Raw genomic sequence first — 27,164 nt, 5'->3', positions numbered from 1 at the left:
TTTTTTTCATTTCTTTGCACCCTGCTTATCCCTACCTTGGGAGATGGTGCAATCCATTCCAGCAGAAGAAAACTTCATTTACTGCATCTTCAAGTAAGGAATATCAGCAAAATGCATAGAAGACAGCTCTGTTACATGATCAAAACTTCCATTACATTGAAAATGCTTCTTCTTTTGTCAATGATCAAATCTAGAGGTGGATACAGAAAATTCAGAAAGAGGGAGCCGATTTTTTTTTTTTTTAGCAAGAACACAACTTCTCCCATTTCATATGAATGTCCTAAATATAATGGGTGATGCTTTAGGATGTCTGAAATATTAACTACCCTGAAAATTGAAAAAAGAAACAGATTTAAATCGAAAAAAGTAAATGCTGTCGCTTGAAGTAGGAACAACCCTATGCTTTTAAGCTTGCTTGTTAAGAGGAGAAGAATGATATGATACAGGAGTTTGCAAAATCTTTTACGTTATAATTTCTGGTTGCGACTCATGCAAGTCAAACCTACATAAAACAGAAATGCCACAAACAGCTTAATTGTTAGGGGTTCAAGCAAAGTTTCCAACTATTTTATTCTTAAAACACAGGAAACAATATTTTGCGAAGAAATACTCAATTAACGCTTTTCAATAGCTACATACATGTAGGTACCATTGCCAGATTTCATATCGCGAGGGACTGGGGCGAGTTTGGTGCCTGCCGGACATTTGCAATCACGAAACGATAGGCGACCAACTAGGCGTCCATGGATGGATCCTCTTCCTCTAAGAAGTGGCATTGGAACTGTGCTGGGACATTGTGTACTAACAACTGGCGCAATGAAGGACTAGAATTTTATACTCCAATAGGTAAAACAAACGATGAACTAAAGGCATCTTATATGAAAGTTCTTATGAGTGAAAACATATGTTGGAAGAAGCAAGTAATTTGTTCGGCACACTGGTCCAAAGGACGACGAGAAAACATTGAAAATCCGCCAGATATTATCTGTACAGAGGAATATATAAAGAAGCTTGAAAACTCAAAACCTCAATGTGCGAATGACAAGAAGCTAGAGAAAGGCAAGAAAACTGGCAGTGATAAACCGTAGTTCTAAAAACACACCGAAGGCAAAGCGAAGGCTTTTGATAGAAAACTATCATTGTGAAGCGGGCATTGCCTGTTCAGACCAAGAGGTATCAAAAATGACCGCGAAAGCATAGACAAAAATCTTGAGAATTTGAAATCTGAGAATGAAGAGCTGAGGAAACAATGTGATGCACTTGCGAGGTAGTTGGAAGGAAAAGAACTGGAGATGGCCAACCTGAAAAGACAACTAAAGGATGTTGTGAAAAAAGAACAAAAGCTGGAAGTCCAACTGAGACAAGTAAGGTCTCAAATTAGTCAAATTCAGTTCACATATGCCAACCTTATTCATTAGAGTTCGATTGCTTATTTGAGGCTATCACGCCATTTGTACACATTATGGTTTATCCTGACTGTAAAGAAAGTGGAATGGAAACAAAGAGTAGGAAATTGGATTTAAAAACTGAGATGCTCTGCTTTTTGCAATCTGCAGACACAGTCTTCACCTAGGAGTAGTTGCATGGATGACTGCAGCAAGTACTTCAACTGTATCTAGAAACTTTTGTACTTGGGCAGTATTTCTGTCTTCATTGTTCGAATTCCTGGAATTGAAACCTCTCCCAGGATTTGTGGAGGAGTTCCTACCAAGGGAATTCATAGAGGCTGGGTATGAAGACACCGAGACACTTGGAGATGCCACTGAGACATGGATCGGTCAGTCAGAGAACTTTGACATTAATTATATAACATTCAGTTCGTAAAAGAACCACACAACAGGGAAAACGTCCGCCTGGTTTTTTTCCCCATGGGGAATTACTTCAGTGCAGCGAAACATACGTACCTTGGAACTACATCTGACAATGATATAACTGATCAATGAGGGTTCTTAAGCAAAATACATAAGGGAAAGTTGTCTTAACTGATAAGGGTTTTAATATTTCAGACTTGTGCCATTCCAATGGAATTCTACATAACCGGCCTCCACTGAAATTTTCAGAACAGTACGAACAAACAGAAATTAGCATCAATTTTGATATTGCACCACTGAGGATTTGTAATGGAAACTATATCGGACAGATGAGGGATAAGACCATTTTGAATGCTTGCTGAAATTTCAGCCGTGTTGATCTCTTTGGATACTGTTTCAAAATTTTTGTTCATATTGTGAACATGTTGAAGGGCTCAGAGAATGAATAATTAAAACTAATAAGAAGCAGCAAATAAATGTTTACTATTCATAAACCCGAGGTGGAGTCCAGTATGTGGCCTATGCGAAAACATGCCACTGGTCAGGAAATAGTTTTTCTTCTCTATGCCCTAAACAGGGTATAACAGTTTATGAAATTCTGTCCCTAACAGAATCTGAACCTTTCCTAAACTGCATATGGTTCCATGATTGTTAAACCAAAGAATGTGTGTATTTTGTCCTTTATCTCTTAAACAGTGTCATAATAATTACAGAGGGTGTATTGCAGGGGAGGTTTTTTATTTTTTCTTGTCCTAAACAGGGTCAGTGTTTCAAACCCTCAGTGGCACCCTAAACCCAAACATGGGTCAAGTCCCCACCTCGCCCCAGGACAAGAAACACGACAAAAAAGAGATCTGTATAGAAGGGTGGGGAAAGTTCCTTTGATGGAAGCAGTTTCTCACTTAAACCAATAACATTTGATCTAGATCCACCAATGAATCACTTCATCAACTGTGACATGTTATCTCCCAACCTCATAAAATTGATAAAGACAAACAGTAAACAGTAAGCAATATGCTATAATTGTCTATACCAATTGATATCCAAAGTGACTGCACTGTGATATAAATGATATTATAGCGGTGTTTTGTCCCACCCCTGGGTCACCTACCACTCCTTGTTGCACACTGCAAACAATAAAGCAATAAAGATGTTTTAACCAAGTCTGCTTGCCCCAGGAGGCTTGAGGAAGGTCATTTTTTATATCCTTTATATCAAGGAGCACTTTGTCCATAGAAAAAAAACATAAACAAAAACAACTATAAAAGTGCAACTCACTCTATTTACTAGTTTCATTAATTTTAAACTGTAAGTCCCCAAGGTGATCATAATAAATTTTTGTAATTTATCCTCAAAGTAGAAACATGAACAATGAGCTTTACAGTTGTGGTAATTGAGAAACAATCACTTATGTGGGGGAATTCACTAAAAAAATGTCTGTCATTTGAAGTACAATAAAATATGCAAATTATTTGGATTAGTTGAAGGTTAAAGTGAATTCCTCAGAACCTCTTGAATTAAATGATAACCCTGGACAAAGTAACACTTATTCCACACTTTTGGTCATATTATTCATCCAAGATCGCAGTGGCCTTAAGCTATCAAAAGATGGGATTTGTCCCATTACGTGGTCACCAAGTTTCTTAAGTAGCTTGTTTTCCTCATGAGGCTAATAAGTAACTGTCTTTTGTTCTAAAATATGTTCAGTAATCATTTTACAAACATCAATCAGGAGGTTGTTTCTTTCTATTGTGAAAATGTTTGGGTTTAGGACATGTTTTTCAGGCAAGTAGGACTCAAGAAATGTTACATCTGCCCCAATGCAAGCCATCTGGAAATTTGCTTGCAGGACATGGTATCCAGTCACATATTGTCAAGGGGAGCATGACTTCCTTCAGCCCTTGTTTTGACTCCTAATAGAAATGATTTTCCAATTCCATCTGGTCTTGCACCATATCGTACATCTGACGGGTGATAGAAAAACCCACTTGGAGAAATTAGAACTCCTGAAACAAGTAGCACATTTATTTAATGTTATCATTACCAAGCACTAAAAATACCGAACACATAGACTACTGTTGTAGCCTCAATTTATGCTATCACATTGAAATGGTTCAATAATATTATTAATTTGAATGTTATGACACACAGCTTACTAGAATTATGAAGGAAAATTGAATTGCTGTTAAAGTTCCACTAAGCTCACCCTCTAATACTCCCCGTCGCCCACTCCAACACACTCACACACAATCCTAAGTGGTCAGAAAAAAACACAAATAAAAAAAATTAAAGTCTAGCGGAAATAGACAGCTAAAACATTGAGCCATAATAATTTGATCTTTGGTCAGTTGGTAGCGAAATTTGGTTTTTGATATTCAAGCATAACATAAAGCTAACCCTGGTGTAAATGGTGCTTGACAACCAATTTCGTATTCTATCTTTGTAGGGAAACAGACGTTTCAAAAAATTAATTTGAGTTTATCCATGAATTTACAATTTGAAATATGCCACGGCTCTCAATTGAGCCCCATAAGTTACTGAAGAAACCTGAAAGCTCTTCAAATAACTCGATTGCCTTTCCCTCAAATTGATGACCTGTTCTTAAATTTTTTTGGTGCAGCAAGAGATTCATCAATATTGTTGTGGATGAAGAACCAGGAGCGAATAAATTATTTCTGACAATGGAAGCCTAACAAGTATGGAAGCTTGCTTGCACTAATTACTCCAACCCTAAAAGATTGCCATTCACTTGATCCCTGATCCACCTTGACATAATTGCACCCAGACGGTTCAGGTTCATTCAGGTTTATTCGTTTACTTTGGCATCGACAGTATTTTCGGTTCTCCCTATGCACTGTGGACAATCTTCAGAAGCTCCTTCATAGCCTTCTTTTCATTTAAAAACATCAAATCAGACTTTGCATGTGTGTAGCTTTCCTGTAATTGGAAGGCATCCTTTTGCTCAGTCAATTTCCCATCATCAATCACAAGATTTTAATGCCTGGTCATATGTTTCACTCTTCATATAATAACTGTGATGCGCCAGAACAGCCCTTAGTTTGAAAGCATTGTTGTACCACAGCTGCATGGAAAGACCAGAAACAATACTGAACTTAGTCAGTGTCTTGAAGAAATGGTTGTGTAAATTCTGGCTATCAACGCCATTTTTAATGACATGTTCAACTTCATTCACATCTCGTTTTAACCAGTCGCTTTTTAAATCATCACCATTGGTAGTTACATTAACATCCTTCTTTTTTGTTTTTCTTTTACCGCCGAGGGACCTTCGTGAAGATCACATATTGCGAAAGTTTTTCAGAGGTATAGGAGACATGCTTGTTGCTTTTCGAGGACAGGATTCCTTTCTTATGCCATGTTTGCATTTTTTGTGTCCCTGTTAAGCTTAGAAGTTTTACCTTATGTTCGTTAAAGTGATTTAGGTACATCAAGAGAGCGATTATGTGGCAACAGATTCCACATTTTTCAATTGCACATGTGCAGTGACCTTTTATAGGTACATTGTTTTCAAATAAAATGGTAGCTGGTAGAGTGACTTCTTGTTCAAAACTTTTCACAACCAACGCCTTGACAAAAACGGACGTACTGTTGTCGTCAACTTTGAAGATTCTTTGAAAAAAACATTCTCTTGGCGTTTCGGTATTGACCTTTGCGTCCCTGTTGTTTAAAAGATACATAATGAGAAATAGTCTCTGCCGTTACCTTAGGGTAAAAAGAGGTGTCTGCGGTCCACTCGCCAGAAGGTAGTAGTATTATTGTTTTATCTTATTCGTCTTGAACTTAAAACTCTTATTAATTTCCTTGATGTGTTTTTCAAGCAAATCGTTGTCCTTCTGAAATGGCAGTAGTCGATGAACAAGCTCGTGCTTTGTTCCCGAAGCCTTCAACTTGATCTTGCTAAGAAGCGATTTTAGCTCGTCAACGCTCCACTTTGTGATATCTTTTGTCAACCACTCTGTAAATTTTTTATCTTCGTCCATATTTCTCTATTAAAATCGATCTGCATGAGTTTCAAAAATTAATGATTTCTCTATGCTCGCTGTATTATCTCTCAGCTGTTGTGCAAATGTCCGGCAGGCACTAAACTCGCCCCAGTCCCACACGATATGAAATCTGGCGATGCACTTCAATTGCACAATCACATAGCAGTGACATGACTGGCCTTTTCAGGGATTAAACAATATTGTACATATTTTTCAATTAACAAATAAAGAAGGCTCAACTGTGCTCTGTTCTGTTGTAAAGCACGCAGGAAGCGGTAGAGCACAAAAGAAGTGTAGGGGAAAACTCGAGACGTAGTAGTAGTGTTTTTTCCCTACTTCTTGAGTCCTCTACCGCTTCCTAAGTGCTTTACAACAGAACAGAGCACAGTCGAGGCTTTTTTATTTGTTTTATGAAAAGGAATCCGATAATTTCCCCACGCATTTGGCTGAATTTTCAAACCAAACTTTATTTTCCAAACGAACAAAAGTGACGTCAGCAGTGCACTGTTCTCTGATAAAGCACGCTAAAATAAGCCAATCACAATCCTTGTTAGAATTGTTCAAATAATTTGATTGGCTAACGAAGCGACAGCTGTCAATCACAAACTGGACTTCGGCTAAGCTTCCAGTTTCGAGTAGTTTCGAGCGGCTTTCGAGAGAAGAACAATGCCTTGGAAGTTCGCTTTTAAGTTAATTTTTAAATACGGATCTAAAGGCAGGTGAAGGTTTATAGTCCAGAGGAATCCGGCCGTATTGTGGCCCCATGAAAACGTGCACTTTTCTAGTGGAAATCACGAAACGCGGAGTTCAAAGCTTGCGGATGAAAATGTGAAATGCCGAGTTGAATTTGAAAGGAGCTACAGTTATTTACGGCTTGTAGCCACATGCAACAAGATTGCCCGAACTAGCGTAAAATTTAGAAATTTAGGACTAAACGGCTCCCACTGGTTCTACTCCGAGCACAGAAGAAAATATCAGAGAAAGCTTTGCACTGACCACTCGTTGGTTCACTTCGCTGAGATGACCGGAGAACGAGCGTTACTACACTGCATGTAAGTGTTGTTTGAGCAACTGAGCATTTTTACAAAAATAAAGCTTCTCATTATAAACAGAGACAGTTCAATTGCTGTTTTCTGTCGTTGTTTTACTTCTTAAGTATAATTTTTGCCTTCGTAACAAATATAATGTCTTTTGTCGAAGCACTGTTTAGGTTGAATTTGTTTATTTCGTTACGTGTTTTGTCGGCGGGAATCTAGTAGTACAGTTTTAACACTACTGTTGCTAACAATGGTCTCTGTGAGCCATATTTACTACAGACAAATAGCTCGTTTCCATTGCGTTTGTCTGAATCACAGGGGATGTTTAATTTGGGGCAAATTTGTCAAAATTCCGACGCAAAAATTTGAAAGCCAACTTAACGTCATCAACCCGTGCTCTGTTCTCTGATAAAGCACGCTCTTTCAGCCAATCACAGCGCGCGTTATATGAAAACTTTATCATAAATACTTACAGTCGAAAAATGAAGTAGAGTCTAGAAAGTAAATTTAACAAAGCCTGCAATGATTACAGACTGATTGAGGGTTTTGTTTGTTTTATTCAATCACCACATACTTAGTATAAGCTTTAGCTGACAAGGATAGTACAAATGTGAAATGATATTTCCACAACTCTGCTTACCTTTGTACTATCTAGTGGAACCTATATCTACATCTACATTATGGAGGTCTTGCAAAGAGAGGCATGCTCCCATCACTGTAAGACATTAAATAAAAGAAAATAATAATAAAAAGCAGGGTGGGGGGTGGGGGGTAAAAAACCTTTAAAATATATAATAAAATATGTACATAATTTAAAAAGATTACTAAGAAAAGTTAATTAAGATTAAAAAATTAGAACCTAATTAAACCTGCATGCCTCTTGTAAGATTTGTGTAAAACAGAAACAATAAATTGTAACCATTTTAGCGTTCTGTAAACAGAATGGAAGTAGAAATAGATAAATTAATTTATTATCAGTTAAGGAATACTTAGCAGTCGAAGCTCTCATAAGCGACCACCTTAGAAATTCAAAAAATTGGTTGTAAGTAGAACTGGTCGCTTAAAGAATGAGCTTTTGTAACAACAACAACAACAACAACAACAACAACAACAACAGTTTATTTCTACTACTGTAGACAGCTAAAAGAATTTACAAGATTATAATTATAAATAAATAAATAAACAGTACAGTACATACAGTAGTGGGACACCCAAAATAACTAAAAAGCTAAACTAGTTGGGTGACCGTAATTATAATAATTAAAAATGTGAGAGTCAGGAAAGAGGCACAACAAATACATTGGTACACGTAAGTATCATAAACTTAGTACAAGAGTAAATATACAAAACAAAACAAAATAAATAGATATAAACCATCAAAATATCAGTAAAGATTAATAGAGACTAATGAAATGCGAAGTTAGTTCGTTAGTTAGTAAGTGACCGCATGGTAAAAACAATAGAGGGTGGTCGCTTACTAGAACTTCAGAAACTCATTAATAATTCATAAAGAAATACAAAAGAAATTAATGTTTAATGAGTGTCTTTATATCTGATAAAGACACTTTAAATCTAAATCTAAATACAAATACAATACTGCAAGATCTACAAGATCTTTATAAACGAACCATTAACGCAGCGTGCAGTTTCATTAAAGCATCGATTTATAAGTAAAAGCCGAGACTCTGAGTGATCGCTTACAGGAGTTCAGAAACAGAGGAAAAATCCAGTTGGGTAATCCCAAAAGTGGTCATAGTCGCTAACGGTAGTGGTCGCTCACCAGATCTTTTCATTGCAAAGTTTAAGTCACATTTCAAACAGGGTTTCACAGATCATAACTAGAGCTGGTCGTTTACAAAAGTGGTTGCAAGGAGAGCTTTGACTGTGCCACATTACTGTAACTAACATAACAGCCGCATAATTTGTTATAAACTACACCTATGATTCCAACCTGCAACCTAGAGAAATTTGATTAGGCATCATATTACGAACTTTAAAACCCAACACTTAAGTAAATTGTATATGGGTGTAGACTTTTTTTCCTTTATGTTCTGAAGATACTAATTCATGCATTGTATTACTTACTCTGTACTGATGTACTACTCTGTACTGATGTACCGCTTATAAAACAGTTTTGCTGTTCTGTATATTTTAACGATTCTGTGGTTATTTTATGAACGGCCGGGCCACGGAAATAACCGTAAGATGGAGTATTACTTGATGGCTCGTGTATTTTAGCGATGTACAAAAACGTTCAGATTTTGCTTCCACTTTGCTGAAAATCAAATTGTAAATGGTCAGTGTAAAACGCAGACTGCACACTGCACACTGCAGACCGGGGTAAAATGTGAACTGAAGGTAAAAATGCAGACTGCAGACTACTGACTTCATAGGTATATATTTTATTATTATTTCCATTATTGGGTGCTGACCGTAAACATGATTATTCACGCTAATGTAGTAAAAGTCTGCACTCCAGTTAGCCAAAATAGCGTTCTGGGTAGACTGAATATCATTCCCTCTTTAATGAGCCTAAAAAATGCTCGGCCCCGGTTAGTCTGTTTACGGTCAGCTCTTATTGGTGGAAATAGTAACACGATTTGAAGTGAAGAAGTCTATAGTCTGCTCTTTGCACTTTCATCGAATCATCTATAAATGGAATAGACTGTCAAGTCAAGTTAGAAATGCTGATGAAATATCTCTTTTTTTTTTTTTAAAAAAAAAAAAAAAAAAAGGTTAGAATTTTTCTTGGAGTAATTTGAAATTTTTTGTTTTTTTGGTTTACCCAGGTTTTTTTTTAGCATATTGTACATATGTATATATATTGAGTTTAGCATTTTATTCATGGTTGTTTCCCTAGTATGGCGCCTCAGTGTTTTTGCTCACGGCCCCATCTCCCGTTTCTATAATTTTAATCATTATTTTTGCATGGAGTAAATGTAATAAATCCAAATCTAAATCTAACCCTGGTCTGCCGCCTGGATTTTTCTGCTTTCCCACCCCACCCCCCCCCCCCCTGGCTAGCCGTCCCCCCCAGGCTGTAGTCTTCGGTCCGCAGTTTGCGTTTTACACTGACCGAATCAAAAACCTAGTGTAAAATAAGCTTATTTACACTGTAAAACTGTAGTCAACCCTGGAAGGTAGAAGCCTAATGAACAAAAACATCTGACATACTTCTAACTGAGCACGAAATGTTCCGATTCCTAATAGAGAAGAAAAATCACTTGAGGCCTGAAAACCCTGTTCAAAGTGGTTAAGGTAATTCCCCTGAAATAAAACTGTTAATAGATTTTTGTTCAAACCTTGTCCACCATAAATTATGCGCAGTAAGGATGCGCAATGCAAATGTGAGGAATCACCTTAACTCCGATGTGTTTTCCAGGAAATGGCGCATCAATGTTTTGTTCTCAGTGCTTCTCGGCTCCTGTCGAGTGGGGAGAATCCGCTGAGCGATGTGGGTGCAGGCGCTTGGCCACGTGATTTCCCGCGGATTTGTATAACGAACATTCGAAGAGACAAAGAGAGTGCTAGCCTCCCACGCAGAAACTCTTAGGGTTCGTCGAAGGAACACGGGATGAGTCCTAAAAGCGTCTGCATGAGAGGCTAAGAGAGTGCTTTCCAACTAAAATCGATTTATCCATGTTCAGTATAACGAACCCGATAAGCTATCGGGCCCGAAAAGTTATCAGGTCTTTCGAGAAACAGGCCCCAGATTTCCCCAGATTACAACAAGTTAACGTGACATGTGCCCGCGATCCAATCGAAAACCCCGCACTTGGACAGCGGTCAACTTAAAAAAGCTTACCTCGGTAGACTCTAAGCCTGAGCTTGCGATATGGTCACCACGTGATACTGGTCAGCAGATACCTTGTTTTGACAGATGTCAATTGACCTAAACATGGATGTCCAGTATAAAATATGTACACTGTAAGCCAAGGTTGCATGCCTCAATCGACGTATTAGCTTGAGTATGGCCGCCATATTTTGCAACGTCGTCGTCGTTAGGCGCGTGTGCCCGCAATCCACGCTGCTAGCCAGGTTGACCATGGAAAAAGAGTTGCTTGGTTTTCTATTTCTATGCATACATGTGGTTCTCATTCTATAGTTATGGGGCTCCACTTGGCGACCCTTCGGGCCGCTGGAGCTCCGCTATTATTCTACAAGGGCCAGGGAAAAGCCTAAGCTGACTACCAAAGTCAACAAACTTGAATACAAACCGGAAGAAAACAGCAGGGGTGAGGACTGTCACAGAGCTGTACTTTGCTCTCTGCACGATCTGAGATTGGCTCACTAGTTCTATTTTGTAAATAATAACAGCAAACCATCTATCTCCAACTGTTTCAAACCATTGTGTCAAAATTTGTTTTCGAGTCGATATAATATTTTGTTTGCAAAGGAAATCGAACTACTCTCTACGACTTTGTATTCACCATTTTTGGCATAAATGCATAAAATCGCCCTAAATAATGACATGATGCTCAGAGGGAAAACAGGCTTAATTCTACATGTACTCTCTCTCATGCGTGTTGTGTGACTCAATGTTTGGGTTCTTATGCATTTCATGCATACAGACTCCTAAGTCAGAGGCAGATCTTGATTGTCAGTCAGTCAGCCTGTCACTCTGAGGACGAGATAATACGTAACAGACCTCGGGAGTATAAATAGTCTGCCAGGGAGACTGGGTACTAGTAATTGCGAGTTACGTCGACGATTGCTTCTGGTGCAGCGTTGTTGTTGTGTAATTGCAGCCGTTTTACCTGTTTTGTGAAAATTTAGAGGAGCTTTCCCTCGGAAGTTAGCTGTAATTGTTCAAGGTAATTTATTTCTATCTCAAAATCGCTCTGTCGTGCTGTTTACGATTTCATTTCGACAATTAACTGCACCGCCTTATGTCTGCCTTGGTTGTTCTTTGTTATTTCATTTAGGTGTTGGAGTGAGTTTCCTCGGCGATACGGGAGTTGTTTGCTCACGCAAGCCAACATATGTAGACTCGGCTTGTGTTTAGTGCGGATTGCACTGAAACTAATCCGCTTTCGCAAGCCCACATTCATTGGCTTGAAATCCGGTGCGGGTTTACACCACAAGCCAGTTAACAGGGTTGTCAAAATGAGCAGGCGATCGGCGCAATAAAATGAAAATAAAATTGTTCAGTTATAAATTTGTTTGAACCCAAATTGGGTCGGAGGGAATTAAGTATTTGCTGCAAAAGTGCGTGACACGAATCGAAACTGATTTATATGTTTATAATTAGCCGTAAAATGTTCTACACCTCAGCGCATCATTTTCTGAAGCGAAAATTCTGGATAAAGTATCTTAGAATAGTCTGGTAATAGTTGACTTCTCGTTCTGTTCAAATGACACTGTAATAAATAGGACTGTAGTGTTTTTTTCCCCCAGTTAAGTGCTACTGTATGAGAGAAGTAGATTTATTTACACAAGTATTAACATTTAAGGCTGTCGGCGGGAAACTGCTTATCCGTCATAAAACTGCAGAATTACTTCAGTCTACACTATCCCTCACTTTAATGGGAATAAATATACTCCTTTGTATTTTTTGAAGCGATATACTAATTTTCTATATCTAATTTTATAAACACACAAAAATGATACAATTCAACCATTTCAATCATCGGGTAAACATAGAATATTTAATTTATGCTGTGTTTACATTTGAGCTTTTACCAAGGTAAACAGTTACTAAGGTCAACCTTAGTAACTTAACCTTGGTTGTGTTTTCACTAGGACAATTTTGGCTAGATAAAGTCGGAAAGGTCCGGAAATGCAGTGAAAACAGTTCGTCTTGAATTTAGCGAGTTAAAAATGCACGCTGTTTTCACCAGACAAAACAATATCTCGCCAATATGACCGGAAATTCACGCCAAGTTATACTACCTCGCGAGATGGTATAACTTGTCCTGGTAAATGCCGCAGCCAATCACATTGTGCGTAGTGACAGACGCCTGCAAAGAATTTGGCAATAGTATTTACCAGACGCTCGTGTCGCGGTTCGTTTTGCGAAACAGAACTTAAGCGGCAGACGAGTTCAACAGTCCTTCTCAATTATTTCGGTTTACCATTCCTACGGTCCCGCTAGATTCTCCAGTTTCTCGGCCAGGCCACTGCGTCGCTCGACGTGCAGAACAAGTTCCTGCATTACAACAGTTCGTCACATCTTCCTCAGCCTGCGTAGCAAGCGTTTCTGTGGGGTTCGGGAGCAAAGAATTACAGCGCGAGAAATGGTTCTCGCCCCATTTTCCGCGCAGACAAAACACCGAAAATCCCGTTCCTCGGTCTTTCTTTGCTTCCAACACGGAAACGCTTGCTACGCAGGCTACATCTTCCTCGTATCTGGGAACATTAACCACATCCTCTGGAAAAGAAAAAAAAAAGCCTTCTCGATCTCCTGCGCATAAATATAGCTAGAATCAATACAAGAGAAGTCGTTAAAAGCGCTTCCAATCTCACAAGTATTTGAAAGTTGCGCACCTTTGTAATTTGAATCTTCTGAGTCAGCGGGTTAAATTCTTGGTTAAATTTCCAGTGAAAACAAATGTCACGTTTAACTAGCAAATGTTGGGCAGTAAACAAACACCTAGAAAGAATGTTCAGCTAGTTAACCGGCCCAGGGAAAACGCAACCCTTGGTACATTCGTCCAGTGTTTATACCGGCTCAAATAACTCAAGTTGACCTTTCAACATTCGCGCGCGCTGCATTATCAACGTCATGAAATCGAACTTGGACGAGGATCCCACTGCAGTGGAACAGGAGCAAACTGAGGTGCCATCATTTTCATAGGCGAAGACCTCATTCCATAATGCTGCGGCGAAAATTCAGCTGCTTGATCATACCCAGAGTTTACATGGTTATATGCGGAGAAACGTGGATACGTTGTATATGCAGCATCATCCCTGGTGGCAAAATATATCGACAATAATTACACAACAAAGGATCGAAGTTTGTCTTGAGAAAGTTGTAAATAATATTGAGAATGAAAAATATAATGCTTTCTTTTACGTGACGGATTGCTCGCCGTAAGAAGATCGATCCAATCTTTCCACGTTATCTGCCTTAATAGCCTAATCAAAACTGGAAAAGAAACGCTTTGCTTTGTCGACCATCGCACAATCTGCTCACGGCGGGAAGTGAAATATTACGCCGCCACAAGCGGATATATCTGTCATCTTGACCTTGGTTACCAATTGTAACCATGCGTGACCACAGGGTAATCACAACTTTTACCTCGGTTAATTTTTTTTTTTTTTTTTTTTTTTTTTTTTTTGTCTTTTGCGGCATTTATCCAAAGTATCAGTTGGCATTTACACACGGAAAATGTTTACCTAGGTAAGTAAACTCTGGTACCTCGGTAAACCGTTTAAGTCTAAACACAGCATTAGAAGCAGAGTCCCGACGAGATGGTTATCAGACAACGCGTGCGTGTCAAATACGTTCGCTACTACAAAAAAAAGCCTAAAATTCGGAACATGAGGTTAAAATATGAAAGAAACTTTAAATAACCTTATTTTCAAATTAAATTTCATACGAGATAAAGCCAAGAAAGCGCCAAAATATCGAACATTTCAAAGCCGTGGATTTCTGTGAGCATAATTGCCAAATTTATCGGCCAGGGAGCTCCTGCTGTAGTAAAAGGGTAATTTCTTTTTTAGGCTCTTGATGAGATTTTATTCTCACTGGGTTTTTTAGTTTGTAAAAAAGACAATGGTATAATAGTACACCTTGTGAAATAAGTTCAAGAAGAAAAAGATGAAGAGGTATTTTTTATTGCCTCCTTGTGCACAAAATACAAATACAATACAGTAGAGATACAATACTTAGCTCTTATTAACCGAGCTGGAGGTCTGTATGGGAGAATCTTGACCGAGGTCGTGAGTATAGACCGAACGCAGTGATGTTTATTATAGGGCAAAGAAGAAAAATTAAATTCGTTTAATGTAACTGGTTTGCTGACATTTTGCTTGCGAACGGCGATGAGCTTAACTTAAACCTGCCGAAATTGCTCGTCCTCTTTACTTTTTTTTTTGTCATCAGGCTTTTTGGCACTTCCATAAATGAAAAAAAAAAAGGTGAATATTTTTGTATTTTAGTTTGCTATTTTTTCAACGCAAAATGAAACCGATCTAGATGCCGGTCTGGATGGGAAAATCTAGACCGCGGTCAACATCGATTTCAGCCAATCAAATTCGTGAATTCGGTAGTTCCCAGTCCTTGTGAGATACAGCCATATAATAAATACAAATATGACACATACTTTATCACAACTCCCTACAAGGGTTTTTCGGTTACAAGACTACATAACTATCATACTAAAATAACTAAAACAATAACCAAATAACTAAGGTAATAAATATGCATTAAAAAATTAGTGACATACAATGGATTGGATTTACGCTTTACAAATTCATAGATTAATCAGAAAAAAGTAGGTAAACAATTCTTTTCCTAAAAACGTCGACAGAGTCTGAAGATTTAACATCGTCTCTTATATTATTTCAGAACCTAGTACCACGGTAGGTGAAAGACCGCTGTCCGGTGGTTCGACGGCGCCTTGAAATGTTCGGTTGACCGCGTTGTTTAGTATTTCTGGTGTGAACTTGTGACCACAGAGTAAATTTCTCAATTAAGTACACAGGGAAGAGTTTATGAACACATTTAAAGATCATTACGGCATTGTTCAAGTAAAGTCTGTCATTGGCAGGCAGCCAATTTAGGGATACCATGTGCGAAGTAACGGTGTAAGTGTAATTTACATTGTATCAAGAAAAAAAACAAAACGCTAGTAAGGCAGGTGAAATTCAAATGAAAACTTTCTACTTATTATTGAAATCTTCTACTTGTTTGTTTTTAGAGCGATTTGCTTGAGTGAGTCAATCCTCCCTAACCTTTTTGCCGTGACGTTTACACGAACACTGGATTGGAGAATAACAATAATTAAGAGTGGGAAAATCATCAACAAATGTACACAATGTTAGCTGAAAGAAGCACCACATTGCATCTCGGGGAATTACTTTTCAATCATTTTCCCAGTGGGAGGGGGCGACCCCCTGAGTGCGCGTCTTAATTTGTCCAGCCGCTTCGCGGCATGTTTTTCACGCAAACCTTAACCGCCTACTTTTGGGATGGAGCCCGCTACTCAAAAAAAAAAAAAACAAAAACAAAAACAAACAAACAAACAAAAAAACAACAACTGACAACCCTACGGTGCTCAGTTGTTGATGTTGTTATGTATTTAAACAGGCTTAGTCATTACAGCAGGAAAACCTCTTGACACTACATGTACAAGTTCAAGTTGACATGTGTAAACAGTGCCAAGTTTAGAGAGTTAAAACTCACGTGGGACAAAATAGGCACAAAATAGGGCTAAATTGAGAGATTATTGTTGTGTTACGTCCCATTAGGACTAAGAGCTGAATAGATAGCTATTATTAGAGGGTAAAGTAAGTAAACAGTATTCTGCCATACATTTCGAACTTAAAAATTGTAACGACTTGTTATGTCTACCTTCTCACTTGTAGCAATTCAACTCCCAGATACTGACACTTGAAAACAGCATTCCAGCCGAAAGGAATAAAACTAAGCATAAGACCCCAAGTACGCATTGCGGACCTATTTTTGGAATAGCGTTATATGTGATGTGATCACGCAGATTAAACATGGCGACGTTTGACTACTGAGACTTGTTATCCAGCGGCGACAAACGAGAGTTTTTTTTCGTTCCATGAGTGATTGCGACACCACCGTTTAGAGACTTGAAAGTTTTCTGTGGGCTGATGATCGCGGTAAACGTTCTTTCGTCAAGCTGCGTCTTGTAGTTTGTCCTGTTTCCGATACTTCCGCATGCAGGTACGTTTCAGTGATTCAGTATCTATTCGGCATCTGTTTCATTTGCTGCATGAACTGAAAATAGAATGGTGTTGGTGACAAACATGGACAAATTAAGCCCCGGCCAAACGATCGCAACATGTCAACGCAACATATCGCAACATTGTTGGGCGCAACATGTTGCGTGCGTTTGGCCACCGTATTGCGATGTGTTGCGACATGTTGGGTGTTGTTGGCTCAAGTTTGAAAATGGTCAAATTTGAGCCAACAACACCCAACATGTCGCAACACATCGTAACACGGTGGCCAAACGCATGCAGCATGTTGCGCCCAACAGTGTTGCGATATGTTGTGTTGACATGTTGCGTTCGTTTGGCCGGGCCTTTACATTCGTTAAACTAGAAGTCTGATCACAAATAAGCTTAATATAAGCATAGAATAATATAAAGGAATACATGTTTTCAGATAGTTGTCTGAAGCCCATATTCACAGTAAAGACAGTAAATAATGTGACCTCTCACGCGAACACGTTCCTAACGGTTAACCGTTCTTAAACCGATAGCCGTTCGGAATCGTTCATTAGCCGTTCGAATGGGCTGAGATACCGTTCGAACGGCCCGAGCTATCCGTTCAAAAGCATTGACATCCGTTCGAACGGCTCGAGCTATCCGTTTGAAAAACATTGTCATCCGTTCGAACGGCCGGGCTATTCATTTAGAAAACTGTGCCATCCGTTCGAACGGCTTGAGCTATCTGTTTAGAAGCATAAAATGTCATCCGTTAACAAAATTGGTTCAGCGTTCTAACGAACAACTTGCCAAACGTCACGAACTTTGTAAACATGAGCTGTTTACATTTAATATCTCCTGAATGGTGACGGGCTTTTTTTTTTTTTTTTTTTTTTTTTTTTTTTTTTCTGCTCCTTAGTCATCTTTGCTTTTATAACATCCGATTATCGCTACGCAGTATTTTTATTCAAGGCTCAAGTGTTATTCAACAAGTTTTTCCGAAACTGCTTTGATCGCAGACAGTATACAAATATCAAGGCTCCCTCTTTTTTTTTGAGGTTTAAAAGACGATATCTCCGGTGGGAATACGCTGTGGCAAACGCAGACATATTTACGGCTGTGCAGAAGAGGTTTTCACGGCCATCGTCTTCATTCACCACTTCCCTTTTCCCGGGAAAAAAAATCTTTTGACTTTTGAAATGGAACTTCACAGCGGCTTAACAAAGTTGTACCTTTCGCACGGCCGCTTTGACACTCACAAGTTATGTTATTGTAATGCGGTGTAAGCTTTAAGGCGGTGTTTGTCTTTGACTATGCGCTGTAAATTTCTTTCAAGATTCACTGTAAAATACGCGGCTAATTCTAAGCATGGTTGGCTTGTTACTGTAAAGAGATTTTATATGATCTGATATCAAGTACACGTTATTCACGTGATGATATTTATTTGTAGGTAATTGATTAAAACACACACAAGCGATTTGATACTCACGCCTTTCTGAAAAATACGTGACACAACTTGAAGCGTGATTTGACTCGTGCAGAAATAACTCACAAGTTGAAAGGCTGTTAATATCATAATTAGCGTGGCCTGAATTCAATGCTAAAGTAACACCAAGAATGGGTGAAACTCTGCCTTCAGTGGCAGAATATTTTGATGTTTCAATCCTGTGTTCACTTAACTTTACGTACGTTGTAGCAAAATGAACACGACCGACAAATTAGCGCCCGCTTCTTTGCTTACTCAAATTAGGCAAAAATATATTTTGCCCACACTCAAGGAAACGAGAATTACTGGCACTTCGTAGACATTTTCGTTACTATAACTAGCGCTTTTAGTTTAAAAGATACATATAGTGAGAAAGCGTCACCTACTCCGTACGGCAGCGTTTTGACGAGCGAGGTGTTAATAAAGTTATTCCAGGAGTTATTATTTACATAGAGGATATTACGCGGTGGCGAGAAGATATGAATTTTATGTTCGAGTGACAAGAAACTGCGTTGATAAACATGGCAATAAAACGCATGTTAAAAAACAAAGTTCATTTACTTGACGTTTCGTATGCTTCAACATACATCTTCAGAAGTGACCGTTAGGAATAGAAATAACAACTAAATTTCCATTTAAAATAAGTAACTAATTAACAGTAACAATGACAAAAGCTGAGAAAAATTTGCATATAAACAGAACGTAACATGTCGATCAAAGTCGATCATCGAAAACGTAGTCGATAAGTTGATAGTACTCGATACTTGTCGATAATTGTCAATCGACAAATTGAGTTTGTCGATAAAAGTCGATAATCACAAGGTTTCAACTGATTATCGATTTTATCGACAAAAATGCAGACAAATGTTTCAATCAGCAACAAAATTCAAGTAACCAAACCAATAGTAGCTCCAATGACTTTTTATGCCGAGTGTAAACAACTCTAAAGTAAATCTGTATGACAATAAACTTAAATGAAAACCTGAACAACCAAGTGGTCTGTTTTTCATTACAGAGTAGAATGTTTATATTACCTAGAGAAATGATCGATTAACAGTTTCAGCTGAACTAAATCGCGATCTATAACATAACTCGAACCAACCTAGTTCCCAGAGTCTCTCTAGGTGGGGGAGATTAGAGATCCTGGGAACTCGAAGTCGTGTTTCTTCGGGGGGACAGAACGGGCCAAAGTTTAGACTAGATGCGGGAAAAAATCGAGGCCAGCAAAGTAATTAAGAGGTAACGTAAAGTAAATTGACATTTTATTTCATCAGTGTTTTTATTCAGTTCAACATTTGACAAATACAAGCTGCTACGACTCTCCTCCCTCCGCTAGGTGTGCTATATTCGTCGGGTTTGTATGCCCCTTGCTTCTCCTTGCACCTGTGACTGTTGCACCAGTCCGCAACTTACGTATGCCTACGTCATACATCGTTTTTTGTATTTCCGATACTTGTCGATTGAAATCGATCAAAATCGATCAAAATCAATTATAATCGAACAAAGTCGATAATCACAATAAATTGTGTGATCGACTTTTATCGATTTCTGATATTTGTCGATTAATTAGTATCGACAACGATAGACAATGATCGATTTTTATCGACTATCGAAATAATCGACATGTTACGTCCTGATATAAACAATGTAAACTAATAAAAATAAAGCTTTTCGCTGCTTACATTATCATTTAGGGCGGGTTTTAATTCCCTTATTAGCAGAGTCTCTTTTATCTTGCAATGTGTATCTGTCCGACCTTTCGTTAATATATCAAAGTGGTCCCATTTGAAGTTGTGACCAGTTGACGTGACGTGGTCTGCAATAGCAGAAGCATGACACCTACTCTTGATCGATTTAAAATGTTCAGTTTTTCCGTCATGCAATCTACGTTTGTTTTTCTAATGTAGAAATCCTGGCAGTCCCAACAACTAGCATTATACACAACTTTTGACAGTTTGGAACGTTTGATCCTATCCTCGTAGGGAAATAAAGACTTAATGCAATTAGCGCTTTGGAAAATAACCCTAAGATTAATGCGGCCATAAACCTTATTAATGCAGGTCTTCAGTTGTTTGGTAGCAATTTTGCTTTGTACCCCTAAATAAGGTAGAACTAAGATTATTTCCTTCTTAGGGACTGTGGTGGTTGGATTCTTCGGTTTGCGTTGCTGCCTGTTCAGAACATCATTAATGTTCTAATTGATAACACCCGCAGGGTATCCATTTTGTAACAACAACTTCGTCAGTTCATTCAAACAAGAGCGCAAAAGAGAAGGTGACGAACAGATGCGGAAACAACGAAAAGTGAGAGTTCGGATGAGGTTTACTTTGTATTTCCTAGGTGTGAAGGAGTCCCATTTTGTGTACAGGCCAGTAAAGGTCTTCTTTCGGTAAATGGATGTTGAGAAAGTATGACTGTGGCGTTTGATGAGAATGTCCAGGAAAGGGATTGCACTGTTATCTTCAAATTCAACGGTGAATTTAATATTTGCGTGGCAGTTATTGAGGTAGTGTAGAAACTGAGTTGCTGTGTTTTTACTGTCGAACAAGGTGAAAGTATCGTCAACGTATCGTAACCAAATGGAAGGGCGAGCATTGTTATTACGAACCCATTTTTCTTCAAAATGGCACATAAAGATATTGGCCAAAACAGGACCTAAAGGAGAGCCCATAGTCATACCATCAATTTGGTCATAGTATTGGCCATCAAATATGAAATGACTCCTCTTTGTGGCAAACTCCAGCAGAACTTTCAAGACTGAACGGGGCAGTGTTGGTGGTTCATTGTAAACAATGAACTAACGTCACATCATTTCATTGTTATGGTTATACGTCTTGGCCCAGTCCGCAAAAATAAAAGAGTCCTTGATCGTGGATTCATTCGTGGAGATGGGTTGAAGTATGTGCACAAGATATGATGCCAAATTGTAGCTGTAAGTGTTAATTGAGGAAACAATCGGGCGAAAACGGCAACCAAGTTTATGAACCTTAGGAAGGCCATAGAGGACACCAGTGGTAGAACCACATGGTAGTATCTTATGGAGGATAGCATCATCAATGATTTTATCATTCTTCAGTTTGCGAAGATACGATATTAAGCTGTCTTCTCTAGACTTCGTAGGGTTCTGCGTAAGCTTCTTAAATTTTGTTTCATCTGAGATCAACAATTTTACTTTATTCAAGTAATCAAGTTTGTTGATGATTACAACTCCGTTCCCTTTATCAGGTTTTGTGATTATAATGCTTTCATCTTTTCGTAAATCAGTCAGTGCTTCCCATTCCTCTTTGCTAAGAATGTGTTTCTGTTTTGAGAAATCATACGTGTAAATGTAGCCATAAGATAACGTCAAGTAAATGAACTTTGTTTTTTAACATTTGTTTTATTGCCATGTTTATCACCGCAGTTTGCGTGTTATTTCTTATCAAGCTACGATGGCCAAAGAAAAAGAGTATTTATGAGAGAGATATTGTTCTTGTCACGAGAAGATTTCCAAGATTTCCGAAGAGTTTCCTAAACTTGTCCGAAGGTCATACGAACATTGTCGAACATTTTCCGACATTTTCCGAAGATTGTCGAAGATTACCGAAGACTTTCGAGGAAAACCCGGAGATGTTTCGATTATGCACCAACGAATTTAAGTACAATTTAAGAGACAAACTTGATATCAGTGAAATCGACATCTTCACTAGTGAGGATATGAGATTACTTCATGGAAAATGCGAGCGTACGATTCTTATTCACGAGTTGAGCAGTACAGTCAAACCTGCATTAGACGGACACCTTCGGGACCCATGCAAGTGTCCGCTGAATACAGGGTGTCCGCTGAAAACAGGTTCCCTCAGAATTCGTCTCAAAAAGGTCATTAATATCCGTCAGTATCAAAAGACTTTGAAAGGGTCAAACAGCATTCTCGTAAACGGTCAATAACTCTGAAATACCGTATTTTCTTAAAACTGACTAGTATATGAGGTAAAACGTATACAGTAACAGTATCTATATTGATCGAAGCATGCGAAGATTGACAAAATCAAACAAAAACAAAAGTTCTGTAAAAAAGTAAAAAACAAAAACCGAATAATAAAATATCGCATTTCTGTGACAGCTCAGTGTGTGGGCAAACTTAAATGACCGATCTACTAAAACATAGACAAAAAAATCATGCATTATTTTTGCAGTGTCCGTTTGATACAGGTTTCTAACAATAGAAATGACCATAAAAGCAGTGGCGGATCTAGGGGAGGGCACCCCCCTTATTTTGGGTAAAAAACGAAGAAATCACCCCGCCTCCTCTCTTAGCTCAAGGTCTGGATCCGCCACTGAAAAGTCAAGTTTAAGGTGTCCGCGTCCGCTTAATAGAGGTGTCCGTTAAATACAGGTATTTTTTTTACAGTGAACTGGGAAAAGAAAAATGGGACTTGCACTGCTGTCAGCTTAAAAGAGGGTGTCCGCGTAATATGGGGTCCGCTCAATACAGGTTTGACTGTATTAGAAAACAAACAAGTGAGTGCAGCGAACGAGTGAGTTTTTTGATCCATATCAACGAGTGAACAAAAATCGTACAAAGCATTTTCCATGCTGTAATATGGTTATTTCATAGGTGCTGAGATATTTTTGTGTAGCATTTGGTAGACAAATTGCACAAATGGGGCGATGAAAAGCGTAAAAAACAGTTTAAAATCGCTCAACAACAAACAAGTTAATGAAAGCTTATAACATTTACAAAACTTACTGTTTTCATCATATATGTCTAGAAACCTGTCGTTTTGAATTCCTGCCTTCTGAACCATTGTCTTCATTGAACCTTTGAGTTTAAATTGTTAACGGCAGCAGCGCTGGACTTGAAATGAACCAACCTTTCTTGCGGGTGAGTCTGCCTTTAAAGTATTGTTTACGGACAGGCAAAAGGGAGCGTCGTCTTGATTCATTTCGTCAGGTCTCTTCCTAGCAAAAAACTGTAAGCCGCGACAGGATCTCTTTCAGTTCCGTCGGTCGGGGACATTTTCGGTGGTACAACTCTGACATCGCTGTAGTCTGATCCAGTTCTAGCTTTTGTCTGTCTTTCATTAAACTCTAATTCCTCCGCTCCGCTTGCCGTTTTGTGTAGCTTTACATCTCCCCGGCCAGCACATATCACGATGTCCTTTGCACTAACGGAGTCCAAAGTGAAGAGTATTGTTTCGCCAGGCCAGATTAAAAGTGCCTCGGGACTACACATACCGAGCAAACCCTTGTGGTACATTACTTTGAACTCTTCGCTTGCATTGTCAAAGCTACCGATGCGTTGGGTTTATTCCCTTTTCCTTGCCTCTTCTGGTGTTTTTGCTTGGATTGAAGAACTTTTCTGGTTTCTCAAAGACGAAGTCGTTGAGTTTGCTGGCAGAATAGCCCTTTTTCTTCAAGTGTCGTTCGAAGCTGGCAATTAAACTTCGAAGCGAAGTTGGTTCGTACTCCGTGCCATCTTTAATGCGGACGGAGATGATAAATTGGCTAACGTATTCATTCAGCTCAACGGCTGAAATATCTTCAAGTTTCCTCAGTGTCTTCGTCCTTCGTTTTCAAATATCTTTCAAGCAATCTTACATCTCGTTCAGTTTTTTGAGCGGTATATTTGTTTTCTTGTTCTAAAATAAATTCTTCAACTGAGCAAACAGCAGCAAACCTTCCCTCGGCCATTTTTCAAAGCCTGCGGGTTTGTGCAACGGCTCTCGGATGACGTTCTTTTCAGTGCGTTAATTCATCATTAGTGAAATTTCGTCATTTGCGTTGTTGATTGGACGAACGATATTTTTTCACGGTGAAATTTTGTCGTTCGTGTTCCTGATTGGCTACATTTAGAATCGGTACGAATTTTATTCGCTATGATTTTCGTGGGTAAATCTCAGTACCTATGAAATAAATGGAAAATACGCCACCCGAGCCCCGGATGTGGTTTGCTATGAATTTTACGAGTGGTGTATTTTCCACTTAAATATGCCTTCTTCCACTTAAGAGTATAAATGACAGGGGTAACGCTGCGATGGAGGAATACCATCCCATCCACAAGGGATAGAAATACTCTTAGTCCCTTCATACCATGGAAACCAGACATGATCGTCGCCCTGTCGGGCCACTATACAGGGGACTGTAAATATCGAGAATTGATTTTCAAAACTGAAATCACGGATTTCTTCATATTTTGCCAGGAGAAACCCTTTGGTGAACTATTTTCGAAAATAAGACTAAAACTTGCCAGAAAGTTTTTGATTTTGAGGAATCCAACAAAAAGGAGAGTTGCGGTTTTCGCGCTGCCGCCGCAATAAATTCAGCCGAAAATTTGGACATATTCACATCAGTCTCCGAGAACGACGGCTCGGTCTATTAAAATGATCTAAAAAGCACTCTGGTACATGGCTTCAACCAACGACACTACACTCCAGGGAAGATCAGTCATTTCAATTACACGTCAGGCGAAGAAAAAATGGGTTAACTAAAACGGCGAATTCTGAGAATATTTTCAAGTCACTTGAGCTATTTGGGCGACCCTTTGACCTTTCATGTCCTTTGGAAATCAACACACGGCAGCTCTTACGTTGACTTTCATTCGTCGGAATACACGTTTCTTTGCTTTTGTTTGCTTTGCTAGCATATCCACAAGTAGAAGACGTTAGGCTTTTCAATTTGGAGGCATCTACCCGCAACATAATAAGAACAGCTGGAGTATTTTTGAAATTTGACTCACTTCGCATTTAGACGGTTACGATTAGCTGAAGTTGATCGCCGAATTACACATGAAAATTCGCATTTAGAAAACGGCAGTACTAAAAAGGAAGCAACAATCAAATAATGTACTTAATGCTTAGGAATCATTCCTTACCTCAGTGAGTTTTTCCTGACAGGGAACCGCGGCAATTTGGGTAAAACACAGGGCGAAAGTTGCACGTGGCAGTAACGTAAAGTGGCGGGGTGGTAGTGTAGTTTGGAAGGAGGGAATGGGTTTGGTGGGGGGGGGGGGGACGTCTGGGGGTAGGGCAGAAATGTACTGGGTGTTTTTCGTACTGTCACTGCACGTTTTGACGGGCGAGTTCATTTTTACAGTGTGTCTCGAACAGGCAGCTTAAAAACGGTTTGTATAAGTCACCAGGAAGTCAAGATCTGTTCATGATATCCTGGACTGAGTCAAAGAAGTAGATTGGCGATGCAAAACGTTCATGACACAAATTTTCACTGCGTTGGTTGAACTCCATGATTTAAGATCGCTCGGATAATGGAGCATGAAAGAAAACTATTTATCCGCTCCGAGCAAAGATTTATCGGTTCCCTTGATGTAGATGATGATATGGGCGCATGTGCGCATGACCGCTACACAAAATGTAGGCGCCACAAAGTCGATTGGCTGACTTAGGGTAGACCAATAGACCAATAGCAAGTCAAATGAAATCTGTGTGAAAATTCAGTTTATGGTACCGACGTTGTAATGCGAAGGAAAAAAAATCAACTTTCCCCCAGCCCACAGGGATCGGAAGAACTCCCCCTAATACACGAGGAGGCTTGACCCGAAAAGGTGTAGCAAGTTTCTGAAAAAGAGATGCCTTGTGCCGACTTCAGGTATGCTAAAGGGAAACACTTTTTTATGGATGGTATATGAAAGAGTTATCTTGTCAGTCAAAACAACAGACAGGGAATCAAAGTTTAGACGTCGGTTGGGAGGCTGGGAGCCTCCCCCTGTGAGACTTCCCTCGAATTTCTCCTGACCTCTCCTTATCCTGGGCGGGGGAAGAGTGACCAGTTGGTTCAATGAAGCTGAAACTAAGTAACTGGAGGAAAATTTCAACCTTGGACGGACAGCAAACCGTTAGCTAGCGAAACGCTGAGAACCTGGCCGCGAAAGATATGCGTTTTTCAAACAAAACAGATAGGTGGAAGCTGTTCTTTAGCGACGCGTTCCCCTCTGCAGAACAGATACGGTCATTAATTTTAGGAATGGCATCTAAGATACACTATCAATGATTTTAACTGTTAAAGTTGCCCAGCGTACGGGAGAGTTCTGTGATACCCGTCAGGTTGCACTACACGAAACACAGCTTTAGCCCTCTTAGGCTGTGTCGTCTTGAACCTATACAACATGAATAAGGAAGGAACTCCCGAGTAAAAACAATTAGCATACGCATGCTTTAGACTGCAAATAATTATTTCAAATGTTAGGTGAATACAGTTTCTAACCAAGGCGCAAGGTGGGGAACATTTTTGCATACGGGGGCTATCAAGAAATGAAGACCCGCTATGTTTTGAGTCTACCCTGTGTTAATAGTCCTCATGTTCTAAGTTGGCAACTATTGTTAGCAGCCAACAGCAATGCGTTAGCAAAGTTCACGTGGTAGTCACGTGGAATTTTGCAAAATTCACGTGCCGCACATATAAACTTCTAGCTGCTTTTATCAATTTGACAATATTTTTTTTTCACAAATCCTTACGCATGTCTTCTAGTTGCTTTTCACAAACCATAAACTAATTTTTGCCTTCAGCACGTGTCACCCATAAGCCGGCAACACTCCACGGGGGCCAGTCCTATAGGGAAATTCATTACCTGACGAGGTAATTCCTCGTTAAATTTCACGCGAAAAACCGGTATCGCACTTATCGCTAAGCGATGAGTGCGATATAGATTTTTCAAGTGAAATTTAATGTGGAATTCACGAGTCAGGTTATGAATTTTCCTTGAATCGCATAGCCTCCATGCTTTAAATGAAGAAAACCCCTTTTCATTTAAGGATAGTGCCTACATTTGTTAGTGCGCATACTTTCTGCGCATCACGCGAGGAATGGTTTAAGCGCCATGCGCGCGCTGGGTTGACATTGACGCAATCAACTACGCCACCAAGTAAACGACTAAAAGAAAACAAAATTGTTCTACTGTGACCAAATCAAGTTTAATGAACCCGTACTTAAACCAGGAACACCTAAATAGCAGCATATCGCTAACCACTAACTTTTAACGTCTTCCAGC

At 39.1% G+C, this 27,164-nt stretch overlaps 1 protein-coding gene and 2 pseudogenes across 2 annotated transcripts in view; 2 read left to right on the top strand and 1 right to left on the bottom strand.

Annotated features, from left to right (window-relative positions):
- LOC110046813 (usherin-like) overlaps positions 1–27,164 on the top strand; it is a 260,713-nt pseudogene that overhangs the window by 140,790 nt on the left and 92,759 nt on the right. The window lies entirely within an intron of this gene.
- LOC110046797 (uncharacterized) overlaps positions 16,506–27,164 on the top strand; it is a 233,244-nt gene continuing 222,585 nt past the window's right edge. Inside the window, exon 1 of the mRNA XM_089287542.1 lies at positions 16,506–16,708. The gene's annotated coding sequence lies outside the window, so the exon portion shown is untranslated. The remainder of the gene's footprint in view (positions 16,709–27,164) is intronic.
- On the bottom strand, positions 23,329–23,854 carry LOC149114198 (uncharacterized protein KIAA1958-like; annotated as a pseudogene).

This window comes from Orbicella faveolata, unplaced genomic scaffold (assembly GCF_042242905.1).
Source record: "Orbicella faveolata isolate gen_17 unplaced genomic scaffold, um_ofav_v1 contig_14, whole genome shotgun sequence".
NCBI lineage: Eukaryota > Metazoa > Cnidaria > Anthozoa > Scleractinia > Merulinidae > Orbicella > Orbicella faveolata.
Note: the sequence above shows the minus strand (reverse complement) of the source record. Positions and strands in the feature narration are given on the sequence as shown.